Here is an 18437-nt window from a genome sequence, read left to right as displayed (position 1 = left end):
ATCCATCTCAAGTAAGCACATTTCAGCATCGTGACATTCTCCTTCAAGATTTTAACTATCAAGATTTGAACTATTTTGTCATTTAAATAATGACAGTATGGTGAAATATAATCAAAGATAAAATCATTAAGTTCACATATTTTCCGTGTCCTTATTGCCTTTCGTATAGGGATAGGCTCAAGGGTCTGAAAGGGCGGCCCCACGGCGTTTCCGAGGCTTACGAGAAAACTCGCCCACGGAGCTTTTCACCCAGTCGCTTTTCCAGGCGTGAAAGCTCCGTCCGCGAACGGAACGATACGCTCGCTTTTCTCTCGGGCAGCGGGAAACTCGCTTTTCGGAGAAGCAGTGTGACGCCGAGCGTCAGGCCGACACCACGCGCCCGAACACTCTCGGAAAATTCGGAAAAACTTTGCGCGATATCATGTCGAACTAAAAACTATTCTACGATCATTAAAGTTCCACATGTACACATTCGAATTGCAATAAAGACTGTCTAAATGATGCAAAATATTCACGAGTGTTGATTTCTTTGTTTTCGATATTGACTTCGGAGTGCAACTATGCGTCTATTACTGATTAATTGAATATGTAAGTTATTATTAATAATCACTTAATTTCATAATACTGTATATATACATGTTTAATTACACGTAGGGCATATCAAAAAGGGATCTAATCTAAATTATATGTGTAGGTAGATACGTACAAAAACTTTCAAGAAATTTTCAATGTTGTTCGTTGGTATTTAAAAACTATAATTATTCTTTGACATTTGGCCTCGTTAACTAGCTCATTTTAAATTCATTACAGCCCCAGTTGTGACATTTTCACATTTAGTTTTTTAAGGCATTTACTAGGAAACCAATGATGATTATTTTTTTTACTTTCTTACAATAATATTAGATTTTTAAAATCTTTATAGGATAGTTCTCACAACTTACTAGAAATTACGCAATTTACTTTAATTTAAATACTTCAATATTTATTTTTTGCTGGAATTGATTATTTTTAACAGATTTTATACAGTAAAAGCTGTAATTCCTACTTAATTTAATAATTTTTCAATCCCATATTCAATAGACTAAATACGTGTGTAAATTTCTACATACAATTTTTTTCTTTGTTTTTATTTTATATCAATTCAATATGCATAAATATACATATGTACATATGTATTTATATTCATATTTTGAATACTTGCATTTTTTATATACATTGTTTTATATTGATTAATTTTTACTTTATCTATGTACGTAGTTTTTTCATTTGAACTGAAACTTATTTGTTTGCAATAACACGTGCTAGGAGCCTAATCGAAAGAGATGCAAATATACCTATATACTTATATAATATGATTGTACGTGTGGCGAAGTCCACGAAATGCACTTTAAATGCACCTAGCGTGTATACTCTACGATAAGGATTTCGCTTAATATTATCTACGTATAATAAATGCAAAACTACATACTCTTCCACTGGGTCTACATATTTAAATACATAATGCATATTATGTAGATACAATTATGGTATCAACTTATAAAAAATATTTATATTCGGAAATACATATGAATAAATATAAATAAAATAAAAGTAACATGGTATAAAATTACACAGTATCATGCTTAAAAGATATTTTATAAAATTTGGTACGATTAAGTACGGCTTTCAAACATCAGCTACTCTTTAAGTAACATTTATAATATAAAATGATCCTCAAACCTTATTTTGCTTCTGTTTTAAAGTATAAGTACATATGCGTTGGTATTATTTTCATGGATGCAAGTACAAAAAAAAGTTTATTTCTTTTTAATCAAACTGTTCAAACCACCTGGGGCTCCAAGTCAATAAATTGAATATATTAACACTTCACTGCCTATTTGAAAAAATTTTTGAATAAAAAAAGGCTGGTTACCCTGGTCAAAATATTATCATATTTGAAATTTTATCATTTATAGCCCAAAGATGATGTAAATATTTTTTCTTTTTTTTCTGACTTCATCTGATTTTGTTGTATAAAAAAAGTTTGGTCACCCCAGTCCAAAATTTTATTTTACTTTAATTTTTACTATTATTTATAGCATAAAGACGATGGTATATTTTTAGATCTTTTGTCTCACTTCAAAAATTTTTTTCTATAAAAAAAGGATGATTAACCTGTTCTAAAAAATTATAGTATTTTAAATTTTGCAATTAATTATATCATTAAGATGATAGAAATATTATAAAATTTTTTTCTGAATTCAAAAATTTTATTATATAAAAAAAGAAAATCAAGATTTTCAGATGACCTTTAACCCATGATGATATCGTCTCAGCGTTCAAATAAATACATACAGATATACATACACACATATAGATATGTATACATACATATATGTATGAGAATTTTCCTTTGTGTGCGTGTATGTACACAAAGCGTACTCTAGTTTTATTCACGTAAATACGCGTGAGCGGACTGCTACGAAAAGTTTTTATTCACGTGTATACGCGTGAGCGGACGTTTACGCAAAGCTTTTATTCACGCATATACGCGTGAGCGGACAGTAAGGTGTTAAAATGACTTTTGCAGTTTCATTTTTTTTTTAACCAATATCCTTGTTAAAATAAAATAAAATATTCAACTTAAGTAGTTGAAATTGGACATTCAATTCAAACAATGCTGAATTCTTTAATTATGAAGTAACATTATAGTTGTTTTCATGGACTGAAATTTTTATGTACTGTTGTACTGTAGACCCCCTAGTTTGGAACTAAAAATACACTTTATAGATTTAAGAGAAGAAGGGGTTAATTTAGTAGTATTATTACTATTTCATCATTTTAGATTATTTTAGTAGAAATGATTATTTTAACGGGCAGGAAAATAAGTATTTTTTTGCGAGTTACGCAAATTTTGGCAAAATAGACTTCCAGCTGTAAATAGCATTGTTTACAGTTGTTTACATTGTTTACATAGTTGTTTCCATAAACTGAAATTTTAAATATTCTGTTGTACTGTAGACTGCCTCGTTTGGAACTAATAAGACAATTTATTGTAGATCTTGAGTGTAAATAGATTAGAAAGGATAATTTTTATAGGCAGGAAAATTTGTATTTTTTTTTGCAAATTTTTTAAATTGAGTAATTCTCGTAATTTGACAAAATATGACTTCTATAGTTCAGTAAGGAAAACACTATATTAGACGGTCATAATTAAAAAAAACCCTGTGACGATTTAATGATTAACTTCTGTGCCTTAAATGAAGGTTCTGTTTACTAATGAAAAAGCAATATATTTGATTTAATAGTCAATCGGCGAAAGTGCATTATTTTAATCCAAGCGGCCCATAATGACTGTTCAAAATTTGAAAATTTTCGGATTTCGGTCTTGAAATTTTCAATTGTAACATTTTACAAAAATAGTCTATTTCAAATGAGTTATATTTTTACCATAAACCCATACAAATCTTGTTTGTTAAGTGAAAAAAATAGATTGAGCGTGGGTAGCATTTTACAAAAATAGTCTACATATTTCAAATGAGTTGTATTTTTATCATAAAACCCATACGAATCTTGTTTGTAAAGTGAAAAAAAAGATTTAAAAATAGATTGAGAGTGGGTAACATTTTACAAAATCAGTCTATTTAAAATGAGTTATATTTTTACCATCAACCCACACAATTCTTGTTGGTAAAGTGAAAAAAAAATTTAAAAACAGATTATGAGTGGGTAGTTTTTTTCCGTATTTTGATGACAGCTTATAAGTTTATTTTTACATTGTTAGAAAATCGTAAAATTTACGAATGTCAAATAAATACTCTTGCGAATTGGATCGATCGGCAATAACATACAGACTGAGTGTATATTATATTGTATCAATTAAATAGAGTGGCCTTAGCAGCACGGCTGGAAAGAGAGCGATTTTCAATACCTGGCGACAGGGGTGGCCAACCCTCACCCGTGCGTCGTAAAATGACGATGTGGCTTAAATGACCCGTGCGACTCTTCCTCCACCACCCACGAAATCCCCCTAGTTTCGTCCCAATAGCATGTCCTTTTTCATCCTCTTTACCCCGTCCGATCCGGCGGGGTTAAATTTACCGGAAACGTTCCCCGATGCACTCGTTGCCGTCGCCGTTCGCTCTTTCGGGCAGAAAAGGTTAACCGTTTCGCGGGATTTGGCCACCTTCGTCGCCGACGTGAATTTAACGGGAAAGCGTTAAGTGTCGCTTTTCACACGCCGTAGACGCGGAAAATCGACGGGGGCTACTGGGGGACTAAATTGCTTCGGTTGGATGGGTGTGAATTACCCCGTTTTTTACTTTATACATAAGAATACTTTTTCACTTCGGCGCGCTTATCAAAGACGCTGAAATTTCTGTGTTATTATATCCGAGTTATATACTTTTTCACATTTTCTTTATCTGTATGTTAAGATCATTGGATATTATATGTACATACATACGTATGAATCTAGGGTTTCCAAGCTGGCTTAAACTGAAACCGGCTTTTTTGACTCGATCAACTTGCTTTTTAAGGTTTCATTAATGTATGCTTTTTTTCTCAAAATTAACAATTATGAATTTCAAATTTCTATTAAAGATAAAAAAAAGTGTATTGGATCCAAACTTTCTTAGGGAATAGGCGTATATTTCTTTGAACAAAAAAAAAGGTACGGCATTTAGTGGTGGCTTTGAGATATAGTAATGGACGAAGACCAGGTCATAAACCAATAAAATATCATTGAAAGTAGTTTCAATAACCTACAAAAGGCCTTTCAAAATTTCGGCAATTTAGGTGTACCATGATTTATTGTTTTTACGCTTTATTCAGAGCAGATTTAAATCATTTAATTATTTGTGCGTATTCATGATTTGTCATTTTACGGCTGTGATATATGTAATAATAATATATACATATGTAGGTCATAATGATCTTATGAAAGTTCATAATGTTTATAACTCAATATAATTTACAAGCAATTATTATTTTGCATAATAAAATATATATATTTATAATTTTCTTTTCGATATAAAAATTTAAAACTTCAAAAATTCTTAATTTTTTGTAACCAGTGAAAGCCGGTCAACCAGCTTTTTATTTCAAAATAAACCGAAAACCGGCTTTTTCTTTCGGGTGGGTTTTTGGAACCCATAGTATGAATCTGTATTCCCCTGTGAAAGTATACTTTCGCCAACTGAGTCGGTGAAGGCACATCGCACAATAGATTTATAATTCGATCCGCTTCTCACAACGATCCTACCTATGCATATCATTGCCGGATTCAATGTACATACATATATTCCATACAATTTACCACACTTGTTCATAATTGCTAACCTCTAAATCAATACAATTGACCACCCGACTTGGGTTTTCACCAGAACCACGCTTGTTCATCATTGTTGCTAACCTATTGATAATAGACGTGAATTCTGTAATAATATCGTTGAAGATCTGAAATTTAAGTGGCCCGAATTAAAATTAGTCCACGAAATACCGAGACACAATCTTTTTATCCTTCATGTAGCCATCTTCCTAGAACGAACGTTGGCATCCATAACTATCATCCGTGCTCTGTCCACGGCTCCTCTGAATAGTGCTTATTATTTTTATTTAAAACAATATTTCATTATTTTATTTTGAACTTTTAAATTATTTTTATTTCCTTGATATTTAATGTGTAGAATACTGATAGTGATTTTAAGTAATAAAAAAAATCTGAACAAATCCGATAACCGGAAGTAGAACTTTTGTCTTGTGCAAGTTTCCATAGACTTTTTTTTAATGGGCTGGCAGCAGTAGAACTAATTTTTTTAGAATTTTTATTTTATGTTTTACGGATTCCGCATTATACAGAAATATTTTCCACCTAGACGTGTTTTCAATTTCAAAAATTTTCTGTTGAAGATCTACTTACTCTATTAATATTAAACCATGATGTTTTCTGCCGGCCCGACTGCGTTGGCCTACGATCTTTCCCTGGATTACTCAGCGCAAGAAATCGTATTTGTGGTTCAAATGTCCAAGATACTCTAATTTTGGCCATTTTACATTGCTTAGCACTTCAACATGTTTTCCCATCAGAGCCAGCACCTCGGAATTGGTTCGACGGGCCATCCATAAAATTCTCAGCATCCTTATGTACATATGTATGTCTACATCTCAAAGGACTGCAGCTTTTACACATGGCATATGGCAGGGTCCTTGCTTTTGTACCATACAGAAGGACGCTGAAAGCTTATGTATGTAACATCGCAGAAGTCTAGGTTGGAGTGCTATGCTGAGATCACGTGTTGTTAGAACATTTTTCATTTTTAAGAATACAGTTCTTACTTACTCCACTCTGGCGCAAATTTCCTGGTTACTTTTACAAGTTTCACCCAAATAACATCCAAGATATCCGAAATGATTAACTCTCTCCACCACGTTGGTATCAATTTTTAGAGAGTAAACCGTATTATGAGTCGACGTTTTTGAAATTTAATTTTAGCTTGCACAACAATTGCGTTTAGTATTGCTTGCAAATCATTTAAGCTAATGGCCAGTAGTAGAGTGCCATCTGCATACCTAATATTATCGATGACCAATACCATTGATTACTTACTGTAATTCCGGGATCCATGTCTTCCAATACCTCAGCAATAATATTTTCGGAATACAAATTAAACAATAGCGGTGAGAGCACACATCCTTGACGAGACACTCATTTTCGTCTATAATAATATACATTGCCTAAAACACAACTTAAAATATAATGTTACGGCTAGTTTAAATTTTAAAACTTAAACGGCTAGTTTAAGTTTTAAATTAAAATGTATTTCAATGCATTTAAATTTAAACTATTAAGAGACGGTTCTTTAAAATATTTATACATAAAAGGAAGTATGAAAGCTTAAGTAACTGTGCACAAAAAGTACATAACTGTACCGTTCTCTGTCAGTGACCACACATTCAAATAAAATTTATTTATTTTTCTACTTTTATTAATTTTTTTTTCAAATATCAAAGCTTTCGCTCCAGAATTTGATTCCAAACTGCACATGTACATATATATGTAGATACATGATTGTTATTAGTGAGTAATAGAAGTATAATAATCGGCATTTGAAGCGTTAAAAGTTTAAAAAAAATGGCGAAACGTCAAAATTTCTGATTAAATATTCTGAATATTCAGATTTTAATTACTTGGCTCAGGATTTTGGTATCATTTAAGTTCTATATTTATATTGCAGCAGTCACGCAGGTGATGGAGGCTCGAGAGACAATGTGGGAACCACTTTTGTGTGTACATATCTACATACGTATATACGTACATATGTATGTAATTATGTATATACACATGTAATTATATGGTAACTCATATACGCACATTTCATTAATATTTCATGCACTTTTTAATCGAATACATACAAATTACTATGCAGATAGTTTCCATAAACAGATTGCTAGTAAGTTTTCCTAACTATTTGATATTGTCTAGAAAAAATTGACATAATTCTTCTTTCACAACTAAATGGAAAGATTTAACAAAACATCCTTCCGTGAAAGAATTTAACTAATTCGAATTATCAACGTTGCAGTCTAATTAACTAACTTTAGCCCATTCCCCTAATAAAGCTCGCCCTTTCACCCAGATCACGTTATTTATTTAACCGCGAAGTCAATGATGGAGGGGGGGGGGGAGTTTGGGGGTGTATAACGCCCACGTCGACGGGTTTATAAATAACGGCGGTGAGGAACGCCCGTTAATCTATTAGCCGCGAACCGGTTGATAGTTGCCGTGCGGCCACACAGTTAAGGTTAACCGGAACGCGAGCGGGTTAACCTTAACCGCGCTATCGGTTAATCTAATAAAACTGTATGGTGTGCGATTCCGAGTGCAGCGTGAAATGATATAAATAGTCGAATGAATTTGAGCACGGAGTATTAAAATCCCGGTGTTTGAATTAAAAATTGTTTACATTTCAGTGTTTGCAGATAAGCGGGAAGCTTTATTTACGGAAGCTTATAATTGTAAAGAAAATAGCACGCAGCTGCTCTGGGATTTATAAAATGCAAAACTGAAGCGTGCGTTTATGATTGTCCGGGTGCTACGAGGATTAAGCGCTTTTAACGTTGTTGTTTGTTGAAATCGTTTTATCGAAGAGAATTACGATTAATTATTAAATGTCGAGTGTTTTAATTACTGTGTATACATCTACACACATACATACCAGCAGCGTGGACTAGTGGTTAGCATATTATGATTTCGATCATCATGGAATCCCCATGAAGCAAATTACTCTCTGATGATCGAGAAAGCGCAAAAAGCATTTCTTCGTTTCCTATATAGGAAAGAATATGGGTATAACCCATATCTCTACCTTGCTCCTTTTCTTTTGGGCATGTTTGGGTATAATTCCCTTGAACTTCGGAGAAACTTCTCATTAATTTGTTTCGTTCTCCAGCTACTACGTGATAATACGTCATGCCCGTTGTTGCTGGAGCAGTTGGGACTTTATGTCTCTAATAACTACATATATGGTAGACATCATCATTTGATGGCTGTACATCCTGCCCGCATAGTCCTTTTTCGAATGGCTCCTATTCCAAGAGCTATTCGACTTCTAAACGAAATCGTTGCTGCCGAGACTGAATGTGATATTTTCCACCTTAGTGAGCGTAAATTGTCGGATATTACTCTAACCCAATTATCTGGTAGTCTGCGCTCATCATTGTTTTCATGATTGATTGTGATTTATGAGTGGAATTTTGATTTACTCTCTTCCATTCGGGCCTCACAGGGATGTTTTGTATTTGCAGTTGGCTCTTATTTATTGGAACCGGCTGTAGGTGCAAGGCATTCCTTATGCTATATTTTATATTTGATATTTTTACGTTATCTGTTATTATTAATTGCTATTGGTTGTATATGACTGTATAAATGTATTTTTGTATTTGTGTTATAGTGGCCACAACATTTTTTACCTTTCTAAGAGGAAAAAATACCACTTCCGGTGTGTTAAATTTAGTGATTTTTTTTTTCATCAAATTGATACAAGAATTATACTTGAATTTTTTTGTGAAGAGCACACGTGTTTAAGGGGTCGAAAAAAATAGTCGAAGAAAAATCGACCAGGAGTAAACTGCCACTTCCGGTTGAGGGATGCTTTCCAAATTTTATACATAGCTTACTATTACGCTTAAGCTTCTAGATATGAAATTTCAGTTCAATAAACCAAAAGGTTTCTGAGAAAAACATAAAAAATCTCAATTCTCTAGAGTAAAACTACTACTTCCGGTTCAGATAAAAATATTTAAAAGATATAAGGTTATAGACATTATTATTTCTATTACATGTAAAAAAAATTTAATCCGATTCAATCAGCGGTTTGGGAGATAATTGAATTCAAAAACTTTAAAAAAAGAGGACACCTATAAGGGGAGGTACCATTTCCAGTCAACTTAAAAATTTGAAAAAAATTAACATAGGGTCAAGAAGAATTTCAGTAACCGATACTAAGTTTTAGTTCGATAAGACTAACGGTGTTCAAAAAATCCCCAAAATACACAGACACACACACACACGCATTTTTTCTAGATCATGAAAACGTGATCAGTAATCGATTCCGAGTTCGAATCAGTCAAAATCTCGATTTCGAATTTTCGCATGATCACAAAACGGATAAAAACACTAGTATACTGTACATATATAACCTTTGACTGAGTTTTTTCAAATTCAATGTATTTTTAATAGGAAACAACACATCAAAACGTACGGCAAACTGGGTCTCAAATCTGTGTATTCGAATATTTTTTTATTTGAACTTACTTTTATTTTTCGACCTACATACATATGTACATTCACCACATTCTATTAAATTATTTCTACCAGTACAATATTTGATTATTTTAAAACTTTAAATAACTATTTTAAAGCTCACTATTCGATATTCGAATAATTTGAATATTCGGTAGCCTTATTAGCTACGAGCTATCAAATAAATAAACATACATACATACATATAGTACTGGCATTCGTTTGACATTATTACTGAAAAAGCCCATTCGTACGATTATCCTGTCACTCGTACACAAATCGCAAATACGTCCACCCACACAAACACGCTTTGATAGTACGAAAAACAATTGAAACGTAAAAGGGACATTTTAATTTTTCACTGGCACTACTTCGAAAACTATTTTGCCTCGGGAAAATGAAAACCAGATATTAAGAGGGGGGTGAGGTACTCCATTAAAACGGCTCACCCATTCGGACCCGACCATAATACGGTCTGACACATCGCAAAAGTGCTCTAGCGCTTCTGGTCAGGGGTAGTCAACGTCACGGTTGCCGAAAGCTGCTTGAATCGTTAATGAACTTGATAAAATAGTATTATCCCCTCATACCCTATTCGTTCCTATGCCGGATATATTATAGCTATGCAAATGAAGTTGATGTATGTATGTACATACATATATAGTTTATAAGCCGATTACTATTTTGTGGAATAACCCAACTTTCTACCTATTTCTACATATGGACTACTTTATACCGCATGTAATATTTTCACTGAAAGTATTTATTGAACTTTTTGTAAATTCGTGAGTGAGTTCTTTTCAGCAACATACAAATATATATGTATGTAGATTGCCATTTAGTTCAAAATAAAATTTAAGTATTTTTGGGATTTTTGAACGAACATACTTTTCAAAATTAAGCTAGGTACTTAAGATTGGTTAAAGAAGGTCTAATAGACATACATATGTAGGTGTCGAGGGACATTCGGGCCCGGGGAAATTTAATTTATTGACCAAAAAAAAAAAAAATTATGCATACAAAATGTTAAATTTTGTCGACGAATTCGTAACCGATGGGAATTTTCAGGCTTTGCTTACGTCGCTTACCAATTCGAACCGGGCCCTTTAAAGTAGTCGGGCCTTCCACTGATTGGCTCTGCTAATAGGATATCCATTATTTTTACTTTTAAAATACTTCAATAATACTTTTAGACGATTAAAAGTGTTTTGTAAATTTTAAAAATAATTGTTTCAGAGCGTTTTTTTTAACCATTAAAAGAAATCATAAACATATATAAAATAAGCGTTTGGCAATGAAAATTTTATTTTAGAGATAAAATAAAATAAATTGAATAAATATAAAAAGATTTGTATGTGTTGATTGAATTTAGGGCTTCTAAGCCGGTTTAAACCGAAACCGAAAAGCCGGCTTTTTGACCATTTTTCAAAAAACCGAAAACCGGCTTTTTAAGGTTTTCTTTAATTTTGGTTTGTTTCCTCAAAATTAACAATTATGTTATATTTTAAATTTCTATGAAAGATCAAAATAAATGTGTATAAACGCTCTTAGATAATAGACTAATAGGCGTATATTTCTTTGAACAAAAAAAAAGCTACATTACTTTCTTTCTTGAGCGGTTTCTTTGAGATTTAGTAATGGACCAGGTCATAGACCAATAAAATATTATTGAAAGTATGTTGTTTCAATGACCTACCCAACTTCAGGTATAGAAAGCATCCTTATCTTTCGCAAATCCCACACTATCGCAAATCCTTGTACTTGAAAACATCAAAAAAAGTAGAAAAATGATTTATGGCAAAATGAATAGGAATTTCCGAAATATAATTGATTTTTCTTCGAAGGAATTGCCCTTTAAATATTGAGGCCACATACCTACTTTTATTATGGATTTAAAATGTCCGTGATCAAATGGAATTTGCCGTTTCAAATGAATTTGTTTCCGAAATTTGCAACGGTTGCTTTTGGATTTTTTAAGCTAAAACAGATGCGTAAAAATAACTTTGAAATCTCTATATCTATAATATATCTTTGAATCTCAGCAGTTCTTAATATTAAGTTCACGATTCCACAATTATAGTTTTTCTGCGAGGTTACACATTATTTTTTAAATAATATATTCTTGATAGTAACTTATTTAAATCATTTAATTATATGTGCGTATTTAGGATCTGCCATTTTACGACTGTGATATATGTACATATAATACAAATTGTATTATTTGTAATATTTGTAATAATAATATAAAGTAATGATCTTATGAAAGTTTATAACTAAATTTAATTTATAAAAATCTATTTTTTGCATAATATAGATATATATTATGCAAATATTACATATTTACATTTTTTTTTCGATATAAAAATTTTATACTTAAAAAAAATCGTGTTTTTCTAAAACCGGTGAAAGCCGGCCAACCGGTTTTTTATTTGTAAAATAACTGAAAACCGGCTTTTTATTTCGGGCGGTTTTTTGGAACCCCTAGATTGAATTATTGGAATAAATCTAGCTTGGAAAATTTGAAGGAGTATGAAGTACTCGGCTGCTTCTGGGTTTGTTTGTGTGCATTTTGATACAAAATATTCATTTATGCTATGGTATGTTGGGGTGTGGTTCACCCCAATTGGTAGCTACATGCCTTTGTCGACGAAGCGACCACCAACATACGGTACGCGTTCAATTTCAACGTCGAAATTTGTTCCAGTCGTAAAATCGATTCGACGATAAAAGCTATGATGAAATGAATGCAATTTCTACTCACACTATGTTTTTCCACTCCTTATATTGGAAAACTGTTCGGTTTTGCTCTATGGCTTAAAATTCGTCAAATTCAAGTATGCAGTAAAATTTCAAATTCAATTAAATTACAAAGTAATACTTTAAATTTCGAGGTATGTACATACATATGTATATATATGTATGTAACACAAACATACACATTACTGAAATTTCATCTAGAGATGTTTTTATTGCATACACGTGTTGTTCATGAACTGCAAAAGTTGTCAGCGTTTTCATAAAAAAAAACCTCGTCAAATAAATGCCAATTTAACTTTAAATTCGTACAAAAACATAAAAACTTAACTTTTATTATATATTTTACTTTTTATGTACATAAAATCCACTTTTGTGATTTTTACCAAAAGACATATCGTTCGATATATTTCCTAAAAAAGAAAGATTTTTCATACTATCGGTATACCGGTATTTACCGGTAAATGAAAAAAAAGTTTTTTTTTGTGGATTATATAGCTACATGTGGTTACTTTTTCTAAAAACGTGGCCTAGGTTGATTCGTAAATAATAAAAAATAAATCTCAGCTAATTAATGTCATATAAATGCATTTAAGTAAATTCGTAACAAAGAATATTTTTTTTTATTTCTTATTAATAACCCATCATATCTGTTTATTTAAAGTTTGGACCATTTTAATGTATCGATCATAATTGAAACAACCGTCAGATTGCATTTATAACGATTTAGTTGGTCTGGGTTGCTAGTGAATTTTATCAATTTAATACTGAAAATAAACATCATTCCAGGCAACCAAATCCACAATACCCCATCTGCATAGATTTTTAATGTAATATTATGCAATTAAATGCGTGTATATGTACTTAATTCGCGATAAAAATGTTTCCAGTAATTTTAAAATTTACCAGTATTTACCGTTGGTGAAATTTTGTCGATTTACCGGTAAACCTATTTACCGGTATTGAAATCTGTGGGCACCACTATATAATATACTCATTTAAATCGGCAGATATTTGTAGCAATTTTATGAAAATAGCAACGGGCTTTGCGTATACATACAATCGTAAATATGTACATACATATTTACGATTTGTATTAATATACATACATGCTGTGTTGCGTACATAAATACATATATACACATGCTAGAGAATTTCAAAAGACTCTGACTATTACCGAAACCCATCTATGTGCAGCCTAAGTTCAGATACGAAAAGGTAGTACAAAAATTAAAAAAAACATTGTTGATGGTGGAAAACATACATATGTTTAAATATATAAATTATACGCATAGATAGTATCTAATGTTAATATATATGTACATACTATATAATATATAGATAGTATATGTAATATGCCGCTTATCCTCGAATGACTTCTCGCACGAGTTCGACACTTTCTCGCTTTTCCAGCCGTGAAGTTAGCGCAAGGAAAATCGCCAGAGAACTTTTATTCATTTTTATTCTCGTCAGACAAATCTCAAAGAACTACGCACACGGATCGTGAAGACGTGCGTGTTCTTCAAACGGTTAACCTGTGTTAACTGGGACACTGATAATATGTATATATTATATAATACAAAAAAGCAAGTAGATTGAAAAGATGTACTTTAGGAAAGAGCCATTTTTACACATATTCTATACATTAAATGTGTCTTTGATTTACCTTGTAGCAATTTATTTTTTAAATACATTTTTTTATATTTTATTTTACGTCATATGTACCTAATGATCGTTTATTTCTTACATTCATTCTCTTTTGAAGGCTAAGCTTTATGTTGTTGGTGGGTCAACAATGTTGGCCTTGAACTATAAATCCATAAATTAATTATGGTATAATTAAAAGCTACCGAGTCAACATCGCTGAATTTTACATTCCGAACTCCTTTTATGTAGAACCACAATAGCATTCAAATCGTCATCGAAATAGTTTCAAGTATTTCAATAATAAATAAATTTCAATAATAATAATCAATAAATTTCAATAATATCTACACAAATGACAATTCCTTGTTGAAATGTAGTTGACGATCTAATTTTATAGATCCACTAAAAGTATTGTCCCCGAGGATACTTCATCACCATGACAAACGGTAAAAACTCTTGTCATGATGATGCAGCAACATTTGAAAGTGGGTATGCTTAAAAAATCTAAAATGTACTTTTTTAATGAGCCGTTATATTTGAAAGTGGCATAAGTTCACTTTTCTTCATTTCGAGAAATACATATTTCACATAACTTTAAATATTATGTTTTGCATTTAGCAATATTTAAAAATACTGGTGGCCTATAATACGTTTATTCTCCTTTTCCAAGATTTCGAACATATCGAATTAAAATAAGTGGTAACAATTTGTTAGTCAAACTGAAACAGTGTTTTAGGACCTGAAAACTAGACTTTTACCACTTTCAAATATAACGGTTCAATTGTATGAAAGTAGCGGCTGCCTGCAACGAAATCGTATAATTATTTGCTCAGGTAAAAGTAAGGCCCATATTTATTTAATAATTATGACCCAAAAAACTAATGTTCGGTACTTTTGAGTAAGTAAATATTTATATAAATTTACAGTCTCATAAATAAAGTCAAAGCGAAAAACGAAAATTATGGTGACGTAATTTACATATATATTTATATGTATATGTACATATGTATGTATGTACATGTAATGCGCTTTGTACGGGAACTTTTGAGCGAAACGGTAACTTTGAATTATCTTTAATCACTCAAACATTATCTTAATCGACCAAATAAACTTCAATAGGTGAATTTTAATCGTTTATTTTTTTTAATAATTAAAAAAATCAAAACTGTTTTGATTTTTTTGTAATAAATCGATTGGCTGGAGGAACAGGACATTGCTTAAAATCAATAATTTTTTTTAAATTTTACGTTCCCCTGATACGATAAAAATTTTCCATTAGATCCATCGATAAAAAACCAAAATTCGCGTTTTCGCTCCGGTCTAATATACATATGTATACTAGTGTTGTGCCCGATGGAATATTATCGTATGAGCTATGGTATATTAGCCTATTAATTAAAAGAAAATTAAAATAAATGCGTTGGTTCTGTGTTCGATCCGGACGCGGTCGTATTTTGTGAAATACCTTTTAAATATATTTAATTAGATAATTATATTTAATTGCTTAGTATGGAAAAAAAAGTAAAAACTACCTACCTACCTACGTATAAATACATAATATAAAACATCAATACAAAAAACATTTATTGATTAATTAATGCCTGGAGGAAACATTGGTAGCAAACAGTATACATACATATATAGAAGTTTTTTGTTGATCTGTTATAATGTTCGTATTATATTCGTACGTTTTGTTGCCAGCATCATTCGTTATTAGTGATTCTGTCATAGAATTTACTGGTTAGTTTTTTAGTAATGTCTGTAGCAAACGGAATATTATAAATGGCATGCAGTTTTTTCAAGTTGGTATATATGGGTGTATTATAAATTATTTTTAGGGATTTATTTCGTATTACTTGGAGCTTGGAAAAGTTAATATTCGAGGCGTTATTTCATACAGGTGAAGCATAGGTTAATAATGGTAATATGAGCGCGCGATATAATTTTATTTTATTTTGAGTTGATAAAGAACTATGGCGATTGAATATTGGATATATTGAGGATATACCCCGCATCGCCTTGCATTTCGCTCCCTCAATGTGAGGTGCCCATCTCATTCTTTTATCGAACGTTACTCCTAAATATTTTATTACTGACTGCCATTTCAGACTTTCTCCAGAGGGGATTTTCAGATCTGAACTTGGCTTATGCTTTCTAACACTAAAGAATATGGCGTCTGTTTTGGTTTGATTAATTTGAATTTTCCACGTGAAGTGTTCAGTCATTGTTTTAATTGCAAATTCAAGATTTTTAAGAATAGTGTCTGGTTTTTTGCTACTTGTGAAGCAAGCGGTATCATCTGCATACAGGGCTATGTGACAGTTTTTTGGAATAGGTATGTCATTTATATATATATGGAGAACAAGATTGGGCCAAGCAAGCTTCCCCTGCGGAACGCCAGCTGCGATTATTTTTGGAGACGATAATTTATTATTTACGCTAACCACTAGCTTTCTACGAGTTAGGTACGATTTGACGATGAGAATTAGGTAGTTTGGTATTTTGTTAATAAGGAGCTTATGAATGAGTCCATCGTGCCAAACCGTGTCGAAAGCCTTTTCTATGTCGAGACATACCATTCCGGTACTTCTCTTCATATTAGTTCTTCGTCAGTATGTCCAGTATGAAATCCAAATTGTTCATTTATTAATTTCTTATTTACGACTTTAAGTAAACGAGTGTAGATTATTTTTTCTAGAATTTTTGAAAGCGTGCAAAGTAAGCTAATGGGTTTTTATATGATAATTGGCCGGATTTTTTGGGCTTTTATCGGGCTTGATTATCTGAATTTATCTGAAGATATTAATAAAATAATGAATAAATCAGCGTTGCCATGTTTTCCAGATATTTTTATTGTGTTATGCTCTCTGAATCTTCTGATTTCTTTGTGCCTGGCTTCTTGCACATTTTCACTCAATTGTCCAATGGGAAGCAATAAAGATCGTATCACAGGTGCACCATGTATATTGCAGTTCTTCAGAATTGCGTGATTCCACAAACTTTTTTTTATTTTGGATCTCTTTGATTTTAGACTACTTTGTGAAAAAGACTTAGCAGGACGTCCGATACTTCCAGATATAATAATTTTTTCTTGTAGCCATCCAGAATTGTAACTTAAGAAACGCTTCGCTTGACTGGCTTTTTAGCCATCTTTTCATTAAAATCATGGTAAAGTTGTTAATTATTTTGTCAATTTTATTACTTATAATATCTGGAAATTTACGCCAGTTAAACTTATCATTTATAAAACTCTTTATAAAATTCCTTTATAAAATTGATGTCACTTCATTAGCCTTTATTCGTCCTCTGCTGCGCAATGCTTCATACAGCTCTATTCCAGATATTGCAATATGTCTTCCAGAAAAACAGAATAATTAAATATATAATTTCGAAAAAACTGTGTTTGTGTAATATTAGATGAGCCATATTTAAGCTATTTATGTTACAACAAAACACTAATAAAACCACTAGTATAATATAAAATCAACTTTCTTAAATTGACTTTTCTAAATTGCTTGAAAAAACGGTGTTTTGTATCTTAAAAAAAATCTTTCGATTATTTTTAAATTCAAATAATTAATATTCTACAGGCTACAAATATAATTTTTCTTCATTTGTTTATTTTTCTAATTTTTTATGTATAAACTGTAAGTCACTCGGTTTTCGCCATTTTTTGAAGTAAATCGAAAATATCTTTAGAAGGCGACAAATGCCGACACCAAATTAAGTTCTATCTACCTATCACTCAGATAACTGTTCAATATGATACAAGTGGTCAGTTGTGGTAACAAATGACAACACATAGTTAAAACTCAAGGCAAAGTTAAATTATTCATAAAAAAAGTTTCTTTTTAAAGGAAATAAATGTGAGCACAAAAATATACACAGATGCTAAAAATACCAAAAAAAATTCCGCAGATTTGAAAAACTTACCCTGCAGTATCTCCGACATACTTCAATTTTATTATTGTCATAATGCGCGCCGTACTCATATGTACATACATATGTACAATCATGTATGATTTTTTAAATTGTTAGATAAAAAAACTTCATCTATTGTTATGACGTACATAGATTAAGTAAAAATATGAATAAATAATCAGTAAAGTAAAGCATCATTACTAATTCCATAGACAGTACGTGTGTACTTACGTGTGTGTATGTTTGTGTGGTTTTTCCGGTCGGCACGCGAAATCACTCGTGTTGGCTGGCCGCAAAGCACACAGCTCGTTCCGTTCCACTCGTAATTATTGTA

The 18437-nt window shown here is 31.6% G+C and overlaps 1 protein-coding gene across 1 annotated transcript in view; it reads left to right on the top strand.

The window, feature by feature from the left end:
- Positions 1–342: 342 nt before the first annotated feature.
- CARPA (Carbonic anhydrase-related protein A) overlaps positions 343–18437 on the top strand; it is a 72378-nt gene continuing 54283 nt past the window's right edge. The window contains exon 1 of the mRNA XM_077433496.1: positions 343–588. The gene's annotated coding sequence lies outside the window, so the exon portion shown is untranslated. The remainder of the gene's footprint in view (positions 589–18437) is intronic.

Source organism: Arctopsyche grandis, chromosome 1 (genome assembly GCF_051622035.1).
Source record: "Arctopsyche grandis isolate Sample6627 chromosome 1, ASM5162203v2, whole genome shotgun sequence".
Lineage (NCBI taxonomy): Eukaryota > Metazoa > Arthropoda > Insecta > Trichoptera > Hydropsychidae > Arctopsyche > Arctopsyche grandis.
Note: the sequence above shows the minus strand (reverse complement) of the source record. Positions and strands in the feature narration are given on the sequence as shown.